The following is a 15,599-nucleotide window of genomic DNA, read 5'->3' on the forward strand; positions in this document are numbered from 1 at the left end:
AGGATTTGAGTCAGTCTCTCCTAGTTCTTGGATTTCCTATATTGGCTGGTGATCCTGAGTTTTATTCAGTGGGGGGAATCAGTTATCCTAGAAACTTGTTTTTGAGAAATGGTATCTGGATTTCTCAGTATAGACAGTGGGTGGGATATTCTCAGTTGAAGGACTAGGAAGTTCTGTTCAGTTTAGGAGCTGACCAGATGTTCCTCAGGGTTAAGGCGCTGGGAAGATTCAGTTTGGTTACTTAGTGGTTAGCCTTGGTTTAGAAGCTGGGAAGAATTGCCCAGTTAAACACTGAGCAAGTTGGGACCGAGTTATTTGGGGAAAGACTTGCCTGTCATTTTTCCTTGAGTTGACTACCTTAATAGAGTTTGTTAAAATAAAATTGAAACCTTATGAGACCTTCTGATCTCTGAAGAAGGGATTCTCTCCTCCTGACTGGCAATGGCTGTCTCAGGTGTCTGAGAAACTTGGTAGAGGCAAGCCCTCACATGGCTTGGCTTGTTCCTATAGGGAAACTCACTGATATAATTAACAAACTAGTCAACCAGAAATGCACATAAGGATTGACCATGGAGGGCTTATACTCTACTGGGACACCCAAGGCATGTAACAGGGCTAAAACAACTCTGGAGCAAAACCGGAGAAGTTAAGCTCTCAAGCAGCACACACTGGTCCACCACACTGTTGTCACTAGCAATTTTATCTCCACAAACTGATTTCAGATGGGAAATCAAGGTGTCTAAATAAAAGAAAAAGGAACAAGAAATTGGCAATACCCCAGCTAAGTAAATGTACATACGAAACTTACAATTATTTACTCAATTGGAAATTAAAGGAGCTCTCACCCTAAAACTTAAGTGGACTCTTTTGTTGCCTGTGCAATTAAGACTAAAAGCCAATAAAACCTTAAACAAAGGCCTTCTGGGGGAAACTTCCATTTCTTGATGTCTCTGAGATGAAAATATTCTAACTGATCTTCCCAGGACATTTTATATTTGTGTGTTTTGTTTGTTTATGTTTTTGAAAACTTGACTTTTGCCATACTATTTTTGAGAGTAAATTCCCTGGATTTATGTTACATCCTCCCCGACTCTCTTATGGAGCAATCTTTTGTGTCTTAATTGTTTAAATCACCATTGATGTATGTTTTATTGATAACTAAATGATGAATCCTTTAAAACTGGAGAAACTAATTAGTGAATCTAGAGTGCTCACATTATAAACAGCTGCATTTCAAAAACAAAACAAAACAAACAAACAAAAAATCCTTCTATTGTTTAAAAGTAAGAAAAACTCATTTGCAAAGCTTCCTTTGTGGTCTTTGCTTCCCCTCAATTGGTCTTGACAGTGTCAGTGTTAGTCGCTCAGTCTTGCCTGATTCTTTCCTACTCTATGGACTGTAACCCACCAGGTTCCTTGTCCATGGGATTCTCCAGGCAAGTATACTGAGGTGGGTTGCCATTTCCTTCTCCAGGGAATCTTCCCAACCCAGGGATCAAACCTATGTCTCTTATGTCTCCAGCATTGATAGGTGGGTTCTTTACCACTAGTGCCACCAGCAAAGCCCCTCAATGTGTCTTACAGATGTCAATATGAGCATTTACTGTTGCAAAGTTGCTAACTCTGGTCTGACTGTCTGTGATCCCATGAACTGCAGCACTCCAGGCTTCCCTGTCCTTCACTATCTCCCTGAGTTTGCTCAAACTCATGTCTATTGAGTCAGTGATGCCAACCAATCATCTTGTCCTCTGTTGCTTCCTTCTCTTCTTGCTCTCAATTTTTCCCAGCATCAGGGTCTTTTGCAATGAGTCAGCTCTTCCTATCAGGTCCCCAAATTATTGGAATTTCAGCTTCAGCATCAGTCCTTCCAATGAATATTAAAGACTGATTTCCTTTAGGATTGATTGTTTTGATCTCCTTGCTGTCCAAGGGACTCTCAAGAGTCTTCTCCAGAACCACAATTTGAAAGCATCAGTTCTTAGGCACTCAGCTTTCTTTATGGTTCAACTCTCACATCCATACATGACTACTAGGAAAAAAAAAAAAAAAAAAACAACTTTGACTATATAGACCTTGGTTGACAAAATGATATCTCCACTTTTTAATACACTGTCTAGGTTTATCATAGAGTTATCTGAGCTATATAAAGTAAATAAAAACTAGAAACTATGTTCTCTGTCTCGCTGTGACTGGCTGAGGAAGCACTGTGGCATAGGGACGGTAGCCTTGCAGAGATACTACAACACTAGGGTATCAACTGGTCCTGCCCAGAACAGTTCTTCTCTGGAAAGATATATTTAACAGCTGATTGGTGCGTCCCTTGAATACAAGAGAATGGAAAATGAACAGAGGAAATCTTTACCAAAACCAGTGCTGAATTTGGTAAATGCCCTGCTGAAAATATGGAAGAGGAACAAGCTATTAAAAGGTCTAGAAACACTGATGAGATGGTTGAATTATGCATTCTGCTTCAGAGCAAGAATGCTGCAGCAGTGATAGGAAAAGGAAGCAAGAATATTAAGGCTCTCCGTACAGACTACAATGCCAGTGTTTCAGTCCCAGATGGCAGTGACCCCCAGCGCATACTGAGTATCAGTGCTGATACTGAAATGATTGGAGAAATTCTGAAAAAAACCATCCCTACCTTGGAAGATGGTCTGCAGTTGCAATCATCCACTGCAACCAGCCAGGTCCCACTCGAATCTGATGTTGTGGAATGCTTAAATTGCCAAAATTATAAAGGAAGCGACTTTGACTGTGAGATGAGACTGTTGATTCATCAGAGCCCCACAGGAGGAATTATTGGAGTCAAAGGTGCTAAAATCAAAGAACTTAGAGAGAACACTCAGACAACAATCAAACTTTTCCAGGAATGTTGTCCTCAATCCACTGACAGAGTCGTTCTTATCGGAGGAAAACCTTACAGGTTTGGAGAGTACATAAAGATCATCCTTGATCTTGTATCTGAGTTTCCGATCAAAGGACACACTCAGCCTCACCATCCCAATTTTTATGATGAAACCTATGACTATGCTGATTTTACAATGATGTTTGATGACTGCCATGGATGTCCTGTGGGAGTTCTCATTCAGGGAAGAGGTGGCTTTGATGGACTGCCACCTGGTCTGAGTGGGGGTCCCATGCCTCCTTCCAGAGGAGATTATGATGATATGAGACCTCATCAAGGACCTCCTCCACCCCCTCCTGGAGGAGGTGGCTGGGGTGGTAGTAGAGCTCGGAATTTTCCTCTTCCACCACCACCACCACCTACAGGAGGAGATCTAATGGCCTTTTACAGAAGAGGAAGACCTGAAGACCATTACCATGGAATGATTGGTTTCAGTGCTGATAAAACCTGGGGCTCTGAAATAGATACATGGAGCCCATCAGAGTGGCAAATGGCTTCTGAACCACAGGGTGGCTCTGGATATGATTATTCCTATGAAGGAGGTCGTGCCTCATATGGTGATCTTGGTGGACCTATTATTACTCCACAAGTAAGTATTCCCAAAGATTTGGCTGGATCTTATTGGCAAAGGTGGTAAGCGGAGTAAACAAATCCGTCATGAGTCAAAATCTGTGATCAAAATTAACGAGCCTTTAGAAGGATCCAAAGATCAGATCATTACCATTACAGGAACACAGGACCAGATACAAAATGTACAGTATTTGCTGCAGATCAGTGTGAAGCAGTATTCTGGAAAGTTTTTCTAAGACTAGTGAAGAATTGATGGAGAGGGAAATGGCAACCCACTCCAGTACGCTTGCCTAGAGAATCCGGCGGACAGAGGAGCCTGGTGGGCTGCCCTCTATGGGGTCGCACAGAGTCAGACAGACTGAAGCGACTTAGCAGCAGCAGCAGCAGCAGTGATGATCTGAAGGAGTCCTGCATCTTTTTGTTTTGTTTTGTTTTTTCAATCTGCTTCTGTTTAAAAAGCCAACATTCCTCTGCTTCATAGGTGTTCTGCATTTGAGATGTAGTAAAATCTTTGCTATTCACCAGATGTAATGTTTTAGTTCCTTACAAACAGGGTTGGGGGTGGGGAAGGGTGTCCAAAAACTAACATTGAAATTTTGAAACAGCAGCAGAGTGCATGAATTTTAGTTTTTGTTCCTTGTTGGCGGTTTAAAGAGGTCCCCATCCCCTCCCATGTAATTATTGTGAATATTTTGCTTTGTGGTCACTGTAACATTTGGGGTGGTGGGACAGGGAGGAAAAGTAACAGTAGTCCCTATGTTTCTGGCTTCTATTCAGAGCAGTGTGCAGAATGTAATGCTCTTTTGTAAGAAACATTTTATGATTTTTAAAATAAATTTAGTGAACTTATTTTTGGTGGTCATTTTTTTTTAAGATGGTCATTTTCAAATGGCTGAATTCCCCCCAACCTACCCTCAAATGGAACACTAAATTTTCAGTCCTCTGTTGGATATAAATAAATGGCATCTTTTCTTGAACTTAGGCAAAATATCTTGACACACTCAGTTCTTGTGATTCTTAACAATTTGAAAGCCCATTGCTTGGGAGGAAATTCCACCACACATTCATGCTTACAATAAGCTGGGGATTTTTGTTTGTTTTTGCAAATACTTGCCCCTACTTTGCAACGATTTTCTGTTTGTGAAGAACCAAGGTGGGGAGCAACACAGTTGATGGAATAGTGGTATAAGTATATACCAGAAGCTTAATAGCAAGTTTCAGCAATTAGAATAATACTTGGTTATGGAAGTGACTGATTCTAAATTCTGATTGCTTTTATTAGATAATTTCTCACCTATAGATTTAAACTATCAGATTAATTGTGTCTCTTAGTTAAACTTTGTAAAATATATACACATGTATGTATATATTCTTGTTTTTCCACTGTATGCACATTGAAAGGAAAAGATGTACCATTCCCCTGTTGTATGTTGGGTTATGTAGGAAATGTTTGTGAACAATTCCAAAAAAGATGAAAAGAATTCCCGTGGATGTTTTGTGTAGTATCTCTTGGCTTTTGTATAAATAGTTAAAAGTTCACTGCCAAATAAAACCCATAATGCTAGATTTGATGTGTGCCCTATTTTGAACAAGGGTTGATTGACACCTGCAACATTTGTTAAAAAGTTCCTCTTGTAAGGAAATAAAATAATCTTAAATTATGTTAAAAAAATAGAAATTAACATACAAGGGCTAATAAGATAAAGATAGTGATTTTACTTTGGGTTTAATTTGTAGTCTTAGAAAGATGTTTGCTGAGTGCCTCATACAAACCTTTGAAAACATGATATATTAAGCTATAAAATTCTAAAACATAATACCAATAAAATAAATTTGTTTCATTAGAATTTTGTCACTGATACTAGTATCTTTAGCTGACAGAATCATTCTTTGGAAAACTAAAAACAACTGACTTTCTCTTGCAAGTCTCTAAAAGCCAGAAATGTAAATATAGGCTGCAAGGACTTATTTAACTCAATCATACAGGACCTGAAACAAAGAGGGGAAAAGTGGCAGTTTTAAAATTCAAATCGCTGGGAATGATCCCTCCGCACAGATAGTAAGCTTTAGTCATCTGAACAAAAACTTTAATATACTCAAACTGTTTGTAAGCTAGTAAATTTATATCCTAATACCTGACTCATAACTAGCTTTTAAGTGAAGCCATGAGATCCCTAGCTTTGACTGCTTGTGTCTGTGTACAAATTATACACATGAGGTATCTCTGCTTCTAAAAGTTATTATCAAAATTGGGTTTATAAAGAGCTCTATTTATTTTTAATAAAAAGTGCTTACATTTAAAGAAACTGGCCAAAACAGCTTTCAAATTCACGTGAACTGAGAACTATTCAATATTAAATTGACATCTGATCCTAATGTTTGTTGATCCAATGAATATAAGAGATGTCATTAAAAGTCATCAAAAACTAAGTATAATACTTCATTTTACTTAGGCTTAATAAATAAGACTTACTATATCTGTTACAAGGAAAATAACTTAAACTAAAGTAAATGAGATAAGAAATTTGGGATAAACTCTTTAAAATAATTATATCTTAGAAATACCTACTTAAAATGATCTCTTTAGATATTTGGTAACTTAAAAGTTCTAAAACTGTGTTAATTTAAGTGATAGAAATTTATTAAATAGCTAAAAGACACGGAGATATCAGCTACTAAACAGAGGACTATTAATAGAAATATTTGGTGTCACCCTGAGATGTTCTCTATAAAAAAGACAATTGTTTTAAAAAATTATTACTAGTGTTTATGCTCACCAATCTATAAAATGTATGTGAAAAACTGTTCATAACTGCTTACTTCTTAATTTTTACTAACAAATTAAGGTTTTAAGAGTTGAGGATTCCAATTTAAACATATAATTTAAAACTACTAAAAACAATATAGTAGCATCTCAGTAAATAGGGCAAAGTAGAATGTGTGTTTTCAGTAAAGAAAGTATGAGGAATGAAGTTACATTTTTTTGAAGAAAAAGAAGGAATGAGTTAGTCTTATTTGATGGAAAATGAGAGACAAACTAGATACAGAAAGTGATGGAAGATTGTGGAAAGATTGTGGAAAGAGAAAAACAGCTTTATATATAGTCAGGATTAACTAAATTTAGATTAAAGTTAATTAAATGGATTTTGTTGAGTGAACTAGTGCAGGATTACAATTTGTTTTCTCTCTGTTAGAAGTGCTCCTTTTTTATAACAAACTGTGTGTTTTTGCACTCTTAAGTGAAGCCATGAGATCCCTAGCTTTGACTTCTTGTGTCTGTGTACAAATTATACATATGAGATATCTCTACTTCTAAAAGTTATTATCAAAATTGGGTTTATAAAGAGCTCTATTTATTCTTAATAAAAAGTGCTTACATTTAAAGAAACTGGCCAAAACAGCTTTCAAATTCACATGAACTGAGAACTAATGAATATAAGAGATGTCATTAAAAGTCGTCAAAAACTAAGTATAATACTTCATTGTACTTAGGCTTAATAAATAAGACTTACTATATCTGTTACAAGGAAAATAACTAAAGTAAATATGAGATAAGATATACTTTTTTTTTTTTTTTATAACTGGTTAAATAAGTATTCTTTCAATGATCCTGTTGTGTTTTAACACATTTTTGATACTTCTAACTAACTTCCCAAATATTAAAGTTTTACTAAGCTGTTTTAGTCTTCTTTAACTCTGGGCTACTTCAAAGAAACATTTGTGTGACATCCCAGAAAAGAATGGTAAACAAAGTTTATTTCATATTTTTAATTTAGAAACATTGTCAAATGATTGGAGGTAAACTTTAGGCTGCAATGTATGGATAAAAGTCATTAAGATAAATCCAAAATTTATATTAAATCCCTAACATCTGATATGTCCTGATATAATGTTATCAGTCATAATTGCAGTGATTATCCTAAAATGTTATATGTTTCAGAAATATCCAAGTTTCCTGTTAATTGCATTGTACTCAAATTTTTAACCACGCTACTTTAAATTTTGTCCTTTATAAACTATCATAATTTTATACTGCTTTTACAAAATGGAGGTTTTCAAAAAGACTCATTAAAAATTAAAATAATTATTTAAACAAATGTAAGTTTCTGAGAGCCTTTAAGCAATGTCATTGAGCTGGATAATAAATGACAAACTAATAAAAAACCTGATTACAGCAAATCAACAGAAATCAATCAGATGGGACTAAGTGAACTGATAAATATGATTAATAACTTTGACTTTGAAAAATATGCTAGCTTAAATCTGTTTCTCAGTAACCTTTTCTCCCTTATGCCTTGACCTAAAAGTTGATAAAGTATGTCTCTGTAAACAAAGTTAAAGCAGTTATCTTTTCCTCTTTACCTGATCCTGCCAAAATTTGGCTTCTCCAGCTGGTTCTCCTATGGACTTATGGTTTACTGCAACTAGATTGCAACTAGCTATACTAATAATTGTTTTAATTTGCTCTTTGTTTTCAAATTGTTTATGCCATTGTCTCTCCACTACACTATGACTTTGTCAATGTTGCTAACTACATTACTTCTTCTTTTTTTTTTTTAAATAAGATTATCATCTCTTACACTATGTATCCAGGCCTCCAACAAATGTAGTGGTGACTAGATGACTTAAAGTAATTAATCAGATATATAGATCTTTATACAATCAATAATTATAATGGTGTGATTCTAAGTACAAGAAGAACAAGAAAATCTTTTATTATCTATCGATAAGCCTTATCCAGAAATTAACTCCTGGAGTGGCAGAACTTTCAGCTGATCTAGGATGAACATCCCAGCACCATAGGATAAAAATTAGTCATAAAATATTTCCCTAACTGGTCAAATTTCCTTACCATGAGGAGAGACTGAAAAATGGAGTATTTGCTGCCATGCCAATAAACAAGGATGCCACAGCCATCAGTGATCCTGGCCCTCCAAATGTGAATTTCTGAGCCCAGATATTGCCCAGCAGGGAGAATAATATCTGCTATCTAGTAGCCATCAGCCTGTAGCTGCTTCCTGTCAAGCTTGGGGGATAGGAAAAATGCAGGATACTGACCCCAGTTAACTGAGATACATATGAATGTAATGATTTCACTGAGCCTAGACTCTTGCATCTTCCCATACACAGAAAAAACTAAATTCCTTAACTTGAGATACCTGATTTTTCTTAATTAGCAATGATCTTCTGATGTTCAGTCTACTTGCCCTTTGTTGCAAACTTTTATATAACCTGACTCCTCCCGCCACTGCCTCAGAGCACTTCTCTCAGGGTTACTTGAAATGCTGTATCCTGGCCTTGAAGCTCTAAAAATTCCCACCAAATGAAACATAAATCTCAAATTTTAGATTTGGATTTTTTTTAAGTTAACACTATTTATATTAAAATAAATTCTTTTGAATTATAACCTTATTTTGTAAGCAGTAAAACTGAGTTTAGCAAAGGTTAAGGAACTTTTCAAAGGCTCTGTATCTAAACAAATGATAAATTTAGACATTCCACAAAAACAATAGGCAGAGTCAGGTTATTTTTATTCAATATGTTTTCTCAAATTCTATGACAAATCAATATGTAGCCATGAACATAACTGCTGAAACCAAGACTACATTCCCTAGGCACTCTTGCAGCTATAAGTGGTGATAACACTGACTTATTTTAATGGGAATGTGAGCAAAAGTGATGTATACAAGTTTCAGTAATTGTGAGAAAGTGTTTGTGTTTTATATCTGAGTAAGCCATTTTGAAAAATAACCATTGTGAAGCATGTCAAGCACAACAAAGCAAGAAAATTTAAAAAATAAAAATTACCTAACTCAAGACATTTGTATGAGAAAGAAATAAAACTCATCCTGTTTAATACTATTATAGAGGAGTTGCATCATTCAAAGACAAACTGAAGCCTAATTGTTAATGAACTTGATCTTGAATTGTTGTGTTGTCTCTAAAAGAAAAGACACATATCATAGGTTTAGTAGGAGTGACCAGCAAATTGCTTGATATTGAACACTCAAAAGCTGTTAGTGTGATATAAAAGACCTGGAAAATTTTACCTTTGTTCTTTTTTAGAAGGATGCCACTTGTCAACTAAAGCTGTAGTGTTAGGACCTTTTTCAGAAACTTTGAGTATGTTGCCTATTTCAGCAGTACACTTAAGTAGATAGTCCTCAAGCAATAATACTAATCAGAAACTAAAATTCTTTCTATTCTTCACGTGTTTAAAGAGTAAGATGAACTCAATCTAGAGCTAGATAGCCTAAAAACAGAGAAGGAGAATTCACCTCTTCTATCACCATCCATAAGAATCAACCTATCACAAACTTGTAGGGCTGAAAGAAGAAAAACTTTTTTCCTACTTTCTATATTCAGTCAGTTACAACCAATGACTGAAGTAGCAATCTTAGCAGGAGATGGAGACCATAGACTGAAAACTTTGAAGAAATCTCCCTTTAGAATTTTTGCTCCAACAAAGCAAAAATGCCAAATGCCTTCAGGCATTGATGAAATTCAAGGTGTTACCATCCTATCTAAACCTTATTTCTTTTCATACCAAGGGATCATTGCAGCTTCCTGTAAATGAAGAAAGGAAGTAGGAAAGAGCATAATATAGAAGTCAAAATGTAAGAAACTGTAGTCTAAGTATTGAGTCTTAAAAAGACTACTTCTAAACAAAATAAAGATTCTGGTCACTAATTCCAGTGTGTGGGGGGGAAGGAAAAGTTTCTATCAAACCATCAAGCCATTTTCCATCACCACCTGAATGCTCAATAATTCAACTCAATTCTCATACTTTGTATCCCAAGACAGTGTCAGTCTCACAGGTAAAGACTCAGTCCCACAAAACTGCTCTCCTCCTCCACACTTCACATGCCAGTCACAAATCCATGTTGTCACCTGTGCAACCTGTGCTATAGATTGGAAGTTCAAATAATGTCCCTCCCTTTGGTTCAATTGATTTCCTAGAAATTAATTTCCTAGAAATTTCCTAGAAAGGCTCACAGAACTCAGAGAAACATTTCACTTACTAGATTTCCAGCTTAGTATTGTAGAGTGTACTTAAGGACCAGCCTGATGGAAGAAATGCATAGGACAAAGTATGCGGAAAAATGCAGAGCTTCCTGGTTCTCTCTGAGAGTGTTACTCTCTCATCTCAAAACATATTTACAAACCCAGAGGCTCTCCAATTTCAGTATTGTTTAATTTTTATGGAGGCTTCATTACATAAGCATATTCGATTAAATTAAATCACTGGCCATTTGCAGTTGATCAATTTACAGCTCCTCTCCTTTCCTCAGAGGTCAGGAGAGCCAGACACAAAGTTTCAATGCTCAAATCACGAGGTTGGATCTGCTGAAAGTCAGCTCCCTTACTTTGCTTTCCAAAGCTCACCTCACTGACAGAAATCCAATGTGTGGTGGAAGGGAGCTGATTTTTATTAACAAAACACCTATTTCACCTTTTTGGCACTAAAGCAATTTTAGGAACATTCGGCAAGAGATTGAATTTTATTATAAAAGATGTCCCTGTTGCTCTTATTGCTCAGGAAATTCCAAGGTTTTGGAAGCTATAAGCCAGGAACCACAGGCAAAGAGCACATATATATTTCTTACTATAAATCATGATATCACACAAAGTATATAGATCAGAGGGAGAAGATAGAAGGTGGCTGGTTTTGATGTTTGTGAAGAGTTACCTGCAGTTCTGTTCTTGAGGACAGAGTTTAAAAAGGCAGTCAGTTAAGGGTAATGATGGTGTATATAAGAGAATGAATATAATGATTGACTGTGAAATTTAATCCGGGGAGGAGTGGAAGATGATTTGAGTGGAATGAATAACAGTGAAAAAGGTAATTAATAGCTTTTGCAGGTTGTTATGTGTGAGCAATCTGGGTACTAGAAGGATATGATAGAGAAATGAGCATAGCATTCAGATTATTGGCTCCTAACAAAGGAGGAGCCACAGGCTACTTATACTTTTTCTGTGGCCAAAGGTAGAGAGAACAGGCACTTCATGAGAAAATCAAAGGTTAATAATCAGAGATCTCAGAAGAGAGCAACCTTTCTCTATAACAAAGATGACAGAAATGTTCAGAGATGATTCTAGGGAAATGGGATCATTATGACCTACTGCTATTCCATAATTTGAAAGAGATGGAAAAATGCAGCTGTAGAAGGAGACATGACAGTTTGTATGGAAATTACTTTTTTGGGACATTGTGAATAACTGTAAGTCTGCAGTTTTGTGATAATTGGACAAAATATGACTAATATTGGTATATAAGAAATTTTACATTTTAAAGACTCGCAAATGGAGGCAGCATCCTGAAAAGCTGCTGCCTTGCCTTTAGACAAGCAGAATTTTCTCTTAATCCATTTTAAAGTGGATATGAAAAAACTTCATCCCACAAGTTTTCATTCTTTGACCCCTCTGTGTGCCTGCCTGCTAAGCTCGTTCAGTCCTGTCTGGCTCTTTATAACTCCATGGACTGTAGCCCACCAACTGATCTGTCCATGGGATTCTCCAGGCAAGTATACAGGAGTGGGTTGCCATTGACTTATCCAGGGAATTTCCTAGCCCAGGGATCGAAGTCTCATTTCTTATGTCTCCAGCATTGACAGGCAGGTTCTTTACCCCTAGTGTCACCTGGGAAGCCCCTCAGTGGATCTTATAGATGCTAACAACAGCATTTGTTGTTGTTCATTTGATAAGTCTTGCCTGACTCTTTGTGACCCCATGAAATTCAGCACTCCAGACTTCCCTGCCCTTCACTATTTCCCTGAGTTTGCTCAAATGCATGTCTACTGAGTCAGTGATTCCACCCAACCATCTTGTCCTCTGTTGCTCCTTTATCTTGCCTTCAGCCTTTTCCACCATCAGGGTCTTTTACTGTGAGTCAGCTCTTCCTGTCAGGTGGCCAAAATATTGGAGCTTCAGCTTCAGCAATGAATATTCAGTACTGATTTCCTTTAGGATTGATTGCTTTGATTTCCTTGCTGTCCAAGGGATTTGCAAGAGTCTTCTCCAGGAACACAATTCAAAAGCATCAGTTCTTTGGTGCTCAGCTCTCTTTATGGTTCAACACTCCCATCCATACATGACTACTGGAGAAACCATAGCTTTGACTAGATGGGCATTTGTTGGCAAAGTAATGGCTCTGCTTTTAATGTGCAGTCTAGGCTTGTCATAGTTTTTCTTTCAAGGAGTAGTTCAGTTCAGTTCAGTTCAGTCACTCAGTCATGTCTGACTCTTTGTGACCTCATGAGCTGCAGCATGGCAGGCCTCCCTGTACAACACCAACTCCCAGAGTGTACCCAAACTCATGTCCATTGAGTTGGTGATGCCATCCAACCATCTCACCCTGTGTCATCCCCTTCTCCTCCTGCCCCCAATTTCCCCCAGCATCAGGATCTTTTCAAATGAGTCAGTTCTTCACATCAGGTGCCCAAAATATTGGAGTTTCAGCTTCAACATCAAACCTTCCAATGAACACCCAGGACTGAACTCCTTTAGGATGGAGGACTGGTTGGATCTACCACAGTTCAAAAGCATCAATTCTTCTGCACTCAGCCCTCTTTATAATCCAACTCTCACATCCATACATGACTACTGGAAAAATCATAGCCTAGACTAGACAGACTTTGTTGGCAAAGTAACGTCTCTGCTTTTTAATAGGCTATCTAGGTTGGTCATAACTTTCCTTCCAAGGAGCAAGCGTCTTTTAATTTCATGGCTGCAGTAACCATGTGCAGTGATCCTGGAGCCCCCAAAAATAAACTCTGCCACCGTTTCCACTGTTTATCCATCTATTTGCCATGAAGTGATGGGACTGGATGCCATGATCTTAGTTTTCTGAATATTGAGCTTTAAGCCAACTTTGTCACTCTCCTCTTTCACTTTCATCAAGAGACTTTTTAGTTCCTCTTCACTTTCTGCCATAAGGGTGGTGTCATCTGCATATCTGAGGCTATTGATATTTCTCTCGGCAATCTTGATCCACAGCGTTTCTCATGAGGTACACTACATATAAATTAAATAAGCAGGGTGACAATATACGTCCTTGACACACTCCTTTACCTATTTGGAACCAGTCTGTTATTCCATGTCCAGTTCTAACTGTTGCTTCCTGACCTGCATATAGGTTTCTCAAGAGGCAGATAGGTGGTGTGGTATTCCCATCTCTTTCAGAATTTTCCACAGTTTATTGTGATCCATACAGTCAAAGGCTTTGGCATGGTCAATAAAGCAGAAATAGATGTTTTTCTGGAACTCTCTTGCTTTTTCAATGATCCAGTGGATGTTGGCAATTTGATCTCTCGTTCCTCTGCCTTTTCTAAAACCAGCTGGAACATCTGGAAGTTCACAGTTCATGTATTGCTGAAGCTTGACTTGGAGAACTTTGAGCATTACTTTACTAGTATGTGAGATGAGCGCAATTGTGCAGTAGTTTGAGCACTCTTTGGATTTCCTTTCTTTGGGATTGGAATTAAAACTGACATTTTCCAGTCCTGTGGCCACTGCTGAGTTTTCCAAATTTGCTGGCATATTGAGTGCAGCACTTTCACAGCATCATCTTTTAGGATTTGAAATAGTTCAACTGGAATTCCATCCCCTCCACTAGCTTTGTTCATAGTGATGTTTCCTAAGGTTCACTTGACTTCACATTCCAGGATGTCTGGCTCTAGGTGAGTGATCACACCAGTGTGATTATCTGGGTCGTGAAGATCTTTTTTGTAGAGTTCTTTTGTGTATTTTTGCCACCTCTTCTTAATATCTTCTGCTTCTGTCAGGTCTATACCATTTCTGCACTTTTTTGAGTCCATTTTTGCATGAAATGTTCTTGTTATTTCTAATTTTCTTGAAGAGATCTCTATTCCTTCCCATTCTCTCTTACTTTTTTGATGATCCAACAGATATTGGTTATTTGATCTCTGGTTCCTCTGCCTTTTCTAAATCCAGGCTGATCATCTGGAATTTCACAGTTCATGTACTGTTGAAGACTGACTTGTAGAATTTCAAACATGGGTTTGCCAGCATGCGAGATGAGTGCAAATGTGCAATAGTTTGAACCTTCTTTGACATTGTTTCTTTGGGATTGGAATGAAAATGGACTTTTTCCAGTCCTGTGGCCACTCCTGAGTTTTCCAGATTTGCTGGCATATTGAGTGCAGCACTTAACAGCATCATCTTTTGGGATTTAAAATAGCTCAACTGGAATTCCATCACCTCCACTAGCTTTGTTCATAGTGATGCTCCTAAGGTCCACTTGACTTCACATTCCAGGATGTCTAGCTCTAGGTGTGTGATCACACCATTGCGGTTATCTGGGTCATGAAAATATTACAAAACCAACTTTTAATAATGAAGAGTCCCTGATTTATTTATTTATTTTAATTATATAGTGCAAAGAATAAAGTATTTGAGCCACACAAACCTACTTTATAAGTGAGACTGTATCAGATTATAAACCAACAGTCAGATCTGAGGCAATTTTTCCTTGGCATGTCTCTTGTCTAAACATGTCATACTAATTTAATAAAGTTATTATGAGGCTAAAACTGACTAAGATGCATACCTATAAAATGCAACTGCTAAAATAATTTAATGATGCCTGAAAAACTTTGAAAGTATAGCTCCTAGTTCACATTACATCAATTGTTAAAAAAAAAAAAAAAAAAAGCTGAATTAACTTCAAAATCAATCACAGGCTAAGAAATTTTTAAACACAAAGCAAGGGAATCATACAATACCCATTTATTTTCAGTCTATTGTATACCAAAATGTTAAGTACTGAGATTACTAATTCAAAAATTTGTGATTCACATAATAAGGCAAAACAATCATTGTATGTATACCTCATTTCTCATTAGGCAAAGAACAACTTGAGTCAGATTCCTAAGGATTTTACAAGAGAAAATCACATAGTGAATATAAAACATAAATTTAAATATAAAGCAGTTCTTACAAAACTATTCTGAATTGTTTCTATGGCACATAGTTATCATTGCATGTTGAAACAAGGCTCCCAATACTATTGCCTTCCTGCAAATGTCCAAACAAGAGATTAGATATGAGAGTAAATAGATCTTCTCAGTTTTTAATTGCTAATAAACACCTTCCCAAATGA

General features: G+C 36.9%; 1 pseudogene; it reads left to right on the forward strand.

The window, feature by feature from the left end:
- Window positions 1–3,714, forward strand: part of LOC136144130 (heterogeneous nuclear ribonucleoprotein K pseudogene) — a 99,687-nt pseudogene extending 95,973 nt beyond the window's left edge.
- The last annotated feature ends 11,885 nt before the right edge of the window (window positions 3,715–15,599 follow it).

The sequence above is a fragment of the Muntiacus reevesi genome, chromosome 11, assembly GCF_963930625.1.
Source record: "Muntiacus reevesi chromosome 11, mMunRee1.1, whole genome shotgun sequence".
Taxonomy (NCBI): Eukaryota; Metazoa; Chordata; class Mammalia; order Artiodactyla; family Cervidae; genus Muntiacus; species Muntiacus reevesi.